This window comes from Bos indicus, chromosome 29, assembly GCF_029378745.1.
Source record: "Bos indicus isolate NIAB-ARS_2022 breed Sahiwal x Tharparkar chromosome 29, NIAB-ARS_B.indTharparkar_mat_pri_1.0, whole genome shotgun sequence".
In the NCBI taxonomy this organism is placed as follows: domain Eukaryota; kingdom Metazoa; phylum Chordata; class Mammalia; order Artiodactyla; family Bovidae; genus Bos; species Bos indicus.
In genome coordinates, this window is record NC_091788.1 from 13,733,767 (window position 1) to 13,740,682 (window position 6,916).

A 6,916-nucleotide genomic window follows, 5' to 3' on the forward strand; every position below is an offset into this window, starting at 1 on the left:
AGTGATTTTGGAGGCCCCCCCCCCAATAAAGTCTGTCACTGTTTCCAATGTTTCCCCATCTATTTGTCATGAAGTGATGGGACTGGATGCCATGATCTTCTTTTTCTGAATGTTGAGCTTTAAGCCAACTTTTTCACTCTTAACTTTCACTTTCGTCTAGAGTCTCTTTAGTTCCTCTTCACTCACTAAGTCATGTCAAACTCTTTTGTGACCCCATGGAATGTAGCCTGCCAGGCTCTTCTGTCCTTGGGATTTCTCAGGCAGAATACTGGAGTGAGTTGCCATTTCTTTCTCCAGGGGATCTTCCCTACTGGGATTGAACTGGGTCTCCTGCATTGGAATGCAGATTCTTTACCGTTGGGCCACCTGGCAACCCCCTATATATGTGAGTACAATAAACAATAAGTGGCCTTAGAATGTGAAATTCCCCAGAGTTCCAGAATGGATCTTGATTGTTTATTGGCTGGCTTGAGATACTTATTAGTTTATTAATTCTACCATTTTTTCCAGAAAGTATATCAGGTATTAAGTCTTTTTTAAATAAATAATATCTGGCAGTTTATTAAAAAATGGAGCATACTGAACAACAAACTATCTTACATCTTTCAGGAAGAAAAAACACTAAATTTGAAAAGACGTCTCCCACTGAATCTGGACACAACACCTCTGCTCAATTAAGAGAAACATTTGTACAGTCCAGGTCTTTATTTTTACACCCATCAGGCTATGAATTCATAGGGAACTGGCTCCAACAGTTTGGGTTCCTTTCCATTGGTCTTCACGAAGTGTGCTTCTCTGGGTGGAGCAGGCTGGTGCTTCAGCTGAACCCAAGTCCCTTTCTCGTTGGCTTCCTTCTGTTTCTGATCATTTTCCTTCACACATTTCAGGAAGCTATCTTGGCTCTTAGAGTGCTTAATATGCTCGATATGCACATTAATTCTTTTGGCAAGAATCTTGTCCTTAACTTGTTTGTTTACAATGATGCCAACAGCATGTTAGGTAACATTGTCAACTCTCCCAGTTTTGCCATGGTAACATTTATGGGGCATTCCTTTTTGAACAGTACCCATTCCCTTGATATCTACAATATCACCCTTCTTGTAGATTTGCATGTATGTGGCCAAAGGAACAACTCCATGTTTTCTAAGAGACCTAGGGAACATGTAGGGGGTGTCCCTCCTCTTTCCTTTTGTGTTGGTCATTTTGGCGAATTACTGGAAGATGGCAGTTCCGGCTGAAACACTTAAGGCATTAAGTCTTTAAAGAGTCTGCTGGCACTCTATTTTAAGATACTTGGAGATTACTAAAACCCAGATTAGCACTGAGCCTTATAAGTCAGATAGCAATACTGTTTTTATAAATATAACTCACACACATTGGAGACATAATAAATCTAAGAATTAGCTTTACAGATGGGGGAACTGAAGATCAACTGTGTTTAGTAGCTTTGCAGCTGGTTAGACTAAAAATCAGACCTTCTGACTTCAGATTACTTCATCTTTCTATGATCCATTTTCCCTGTTGAAAGACTTCATAGAAAAGAAAAATAGTTCTTGAGCAATATGTAGAGGAACTGATGAGTTTCGTTGGGTATAGACCTGCCACTTGGCTTTGTACACAAGCAGCTAATGATGGTGGGATAAGTACAGGACTTTGGAGACATAGGTGTGAGTCCCCAAACAGCTTTTTGACTCTGGGAAAGATATTTAACCTCCTTGATCCTTAGATGCCTCTTTTGATGAATGGGAATAATTGCACCTGCTTTAAGAAACTGACTGAATGCGTTGCTACTGGTTAGAGTACTTGTGAATTGCAGTGAGGGACTGGGATACTAGATACTCTTGCTGTCATTGTTATAGCAGGAAGCATGCAGTTGCCAGTGATCCTCTCAGTTCCCCCAGTGCTCTTTCCTGGGTGACCAAGAGACGAAGAGACACACAGCTTCACTTTGGAAGAGCTGTCTGGAAGGAATGCGAAATGAGTTCCGGAAAGCCAGTTGGAATTTAATAATGCATGAAAAATACACCAAGGGGAGGAAGGAACCAATTAGGCAGCAATTAAGGAGACTGCAATTACAATGCATCTTAATAAAGTCCAAAAAATATTAGCCTACAAATAGAAGACAGGCTAGTTACCTGTGGAAAAAAAGAGAAGTGGAAATAAGGAGACGGTGCAAGTCAGATATGATGAAAGCAAAGAACAGGAAAGGAAAAATAAAAATATATTTTGCACTGTCTTCTGTGCATGTTCAAATCCCAAGCATCTTTCATGAATCTATTTTTATGACATTCCTTGAAGCACTTCTGTTTAGTACTGTTATTAAATTATGGTGCTTCCTTCACAGCTGAAAAGCTAACCCCAGTAATCCCCCAAATAGGAAGTACAAATGATTAGCAAATTTTTGAAAAGTGACCAACTATCTTAGGAATCAAATAAATGCAAAGTAAAATAATTTAATATCCCACCTGAATCTGAAAATCAGAAAAGACTTTTTAAGCATTTTTTGCCTGTTCCTTCTTTATACTTGCACTGGGGCATCCCGACTTACACTGAGCAGCTGTTTGAGGAGCAGTTCTTTTTTGGTATATGACTGTCAGACAAGTGTGCTGTAGAGAAAGGGGTTCTGGAAAAGAAGTCAGGAGACTGAGCCAATTAAAGCCTCAGCTCCAACAATGGAGTACTGAGAATTCATATTTAGAGTCAGCTATTGTTTACTAATTACTTACCATGTGAGAGATGAGAACTTTATTCTGTATGACATAGTTAATATCCACAGTAATGTCTGCTTTTTATTGTTAACCCCTTTTGTTCAGAGTATGATAGGCAACCTAATCCTGAGGGGTTGGATCACTCAGTTCAGTTGCTCAGTCATGTCCAACTCTTTGCGACCCCATGGACTGCTGCATGCCAGGCTTCCCTGTCCATCACCAACCCTCATGTCCATTGAGTCAGTGATGCCATCCAACCATCTCATCCTCTGTCATACCCTTCTCCTCCTGCCTTCAATCTTTCCCAGCATCAGGGTCTTTTCCGATGAGTCAGTTCATCTCATCAGGTGGCCGAAGTATTGAAGTTTCAGCTTCAGCATCAGTCCTTCCAATGAATATTCAAGACTGATTTCCTTTAGGATGAACTGGTTGGATCTTGCAGCCCAAGGGACTCTCAAGGTTGGGTATCTTACCCAAGTTCAGGGTTTTAGTGAAAAAGCATTAAGTTAATTTATGAAAGTGTTTTGAAAACTAATTAATAGCATCATTTTTAAAACCTGCCTGCCAATGCAAGAGACATGAGATGTGGGTTTGATCCCTGGGTCAGGAAGATCCCCTGGAGGAGGGCATGACAACCCACTTCAGTATTCTTGCCTGGAGAATCCCATGGACAGAGGAGCCTGGCGGGCTCCAGTCCATGGCATCACAAAGAGTTGGACAGGACTGAAGCAGCTTACCCTCGTGACTGCAAAGAAAATAAGTGAGCAGTGAAAACTTAATAGTAATAATAATGAGAAATATTGAATTTTATTTCAAAGGTTTATGTTCCTTTTCTGTTTTAAAATGGCAGTTCACATCAAAGCCAAAAATGTCATCATCATATTTGAACTCAACTTTTTTTTTTAAATTTTATTTTTAAACTTTACAATATTGTATTGGTTTTGCCAAATATCAAAATGAATCCGCCACAGGTATACATGTGTACCCCTTCCTGAACCCTCCTCCCTCTTCCCTCCCCATACCATCCCTCTGGGTCGTCCCAGTGCACCAGCCCCAAGCATCCAATTTTGTGCATCAAACCTGGACTGGCAGCTCGTTTCATACATGATATTATACATGAACTCAACTTTAAAACAAGCTACATAACTTTTTAATTAAATTTTGTTTTAATTATTTGAAATATTAATATGATTTTCTCAATCATTTGTTTAAAACCTTTCAACGTGTCCAGCGGTTATAGAACAATCTGGTTGGTGGTTGATCTGGTTCCCCAGAGGCTTATAATCTGTTCTATAAAATTTTGTACCTTAACTATATTTTTCATGTCTGATCATTTCATATGTGTAGTCTTTTTCTCACATTGGGTTTAATCATTCCATGGAACAGAGGCTCTATTTTATCCTACGAATGTCTTCTGTTTTTATTCGATGTATGTCTCCTTAGCACCACTTGACGTAGTGATGGGTATATTACAGGCACTTCCCCAATCCCTGGGGAATCAGGAATAATAAAACAATTGGAATAACAGAATTGGAAGAAGCTGTGAGGCACAAATGACCTGCAGATGCTCTGATACAACAGTTTGCCTCTCTACACTCCCACAATATTTTGAACCATTATCTACAACCCTTTTAAAAGTTTTTCCAAGTTTCTAGGGACAGTTTTGGCTTTAGGCAAGGGGGAGTCTCAGGAATCTCTATCACACTGAAAAGTCTGCTGACTTATTAAGAACTTGTTTCTGTACGAGTGCTACTTTGTTTTTTTAATTGGAGCATAATTGCTTTACCATGTTGTCTGGGTTTCTGTTGTACAAGGAAGTTAATCTTTTAAAACTCTGGGTTTCTGGCTTATTGCCAAACCGAGTTTTCACATTGTAGACTCTTTGTTGGTTTCCCACCTTGATGTGCTGTCTGTTGCTTCAGTCATGTCTGACTCCTTGTGACCCTGTGGACTGCAGCCCACCAGGTTCCTCTGTCCATGGAATTCTCCAGGCGAGAATATTGGAGTGGGTTTCCATTACCTCCTCCAGGGTATCTTCCCTACCCAGGGGTCGAAACCACATCTCTTATGTCTCCTGCATTGGCAGGCAGGTTTTTTACCCACTAGCGCCACCTGGGAAGCCCATCCCACTTTGATAGCCTTCTGTTACACCATTCTCTGTATATAAGTTATCATCTTCTCTCTTGAAGCATCACTGTGGATTGGAAAGAATGTTAGCTTTGCAAACATGCGTATCCTTACTCCATCATTGCCTGCTATGTGATCGTAGATAATCTGTTATAAAACTGCGTTATCTAATCTGTAAAATAATACCAATTGCACCCAACTCAAAGAGCTGTAATAAAGATTAAATGAGATTTCTAGGGAAAATGTGAGGTAAAGATGATGTGATTAGACTCTTGGGCATGGATAATTCATAAAAAGTTAGATTTTTAAAATATTTTAGGTTGAGCCTATTAACTTTGATTTCTAGGCAGAATATTTATCCCATCTAAAAGTATTATAATTATTTGCATTGGGTTAGAGTGCAAAGAGGATTTAGAGACCTGGATTTAAATCTTATACTCCCTCTTACTGACTGAGTGACATAGTGCAAATAATTTATACTTGCTGAAAGTCTGTTTCTGGTAATTAGTAAACAAGGAAAATAATATCCACTACACAAATTAAGACAACCGAGGAGATAATGTATATCTCTGTTGTACAGAAGATCATGAAATGATCTTAATAGCTAATGCTGTTGAGTTGGAACTTTGTGCTGGTATTTTTATTTGTGTTTTCTCACTGTAGACTTTACATTGGTATTATCATTATTCCCATTTTACAGGCAATTGAACCACAGAAATTAACTTGCCACAAAGCACACAGCTAGTAAATAGAAAAGTTGGTTTATGATTATCTCAATAGATGCAGAGAAAACCTTTGATAAAATGCAACACCCATTTATAACAAAAACTCTCCAGAAAGCAGGCATAGAAGGAACATACCTCAACACAATAAAAGCCATATATGATAAACCCACAGCAAACATCATCCTCAGTGGCAAAAAATTGAAAGCATTTCCTCTAAAGCCAGGAACAAGACAAGGCTGCACACTCTTACCATACTATTCAACATAGGTTTGGAAGTTTTAGCCACAGCAATCAGAGAAGAAAAAGAAATAAAAGGAATCCAGATTGGAAAAGAAGTAAAACTCTTCTTGGAGTTTGAAGATGACATGATCCTCTACATAGAAAACCCTAAAGACACCACCAGAAAATTACTAGAGATAACTAATGAATATAGTAAAGTTTCAGGATATAAAATTAATACACAGAAATCCTTTGCATTCCTATACACTAATAATGAAAAAACAGAAAGAGAAATTAAGGAAACAATCCCATTCACCATTGCAATTAAAAACAATAAAATATTTAGGAATAAATTTACCTAAAGAAACAGAAAACCTATATATAGAAAACTATAAAACACTGATGAAAGAAATCAAAGATGACACAAATAGATGGAGAAATATACCATGCTCATGGATCTGAAGAATCAATATAGTGAAAATGAGTATACCTCCCAAAGCAACCTATAGATTCAGTGCAATCTCCATCAAGCTACCAACAGTATTTTGCACAGAACTAAAATGAATAATTTTATAATTTGTATGGAAACACAAAAAAACCTCGAATAGACAAAGCAATCTTGAGAAAGAAGAATGGAACTGGAGAAATCAATCTGCCTGATTTCAGGCTATACTACAAAGCTATAGTCATCAAGACAGTATGGCACTGGAACAAAAACAGAAATATAGATCAGTGAAACAGAAAGCCCAGAGATAAATCCATGCACCTATGGACGCCTTATCTTTGACAAAGGAGGCAGGAATATACAATGGAAAAAAACCAATCTGTTTAACAAGTGGTGCTGAGAAAGGTCAACCACCTGTAAAAGAATGAAACCAGAACACTTTCTAACATCATACACAAAAATAAACTCAAAATGGAGTAAAGATCTAAATATAGGACCAGAAACTATAAAACTCCTAGAGGAAAACATAGGCAGAACACTCTCTGACATAAATCACAGCAAGATCCTCTATGACCCACTTCCAAGAGTAATAGAAATAAAAGCAAAAATAAACAAATGGGGCCTAATTAAACTTAAAAGCTTTTGCACAACGAAGGAAACTATAAGCAAGACAAAAAGACAGCCTTCAGAAT

General features: G+C 38.2%; 1 pseudogene; it reads right to left on the bottom strand.

Moving 5' to 3' along the window:
• Positions 1 to 703: 703 nt before the first annotated feature.
• LOC109554238 (large ribosomal subunit protein eL21-like) lies at positions 704 to 1,205 on the bottom strand (annotated as a pseudogene).
• Between the last annotated feature and the right edge of the window lie 5,711 nt (positions 1,206 to 6,916).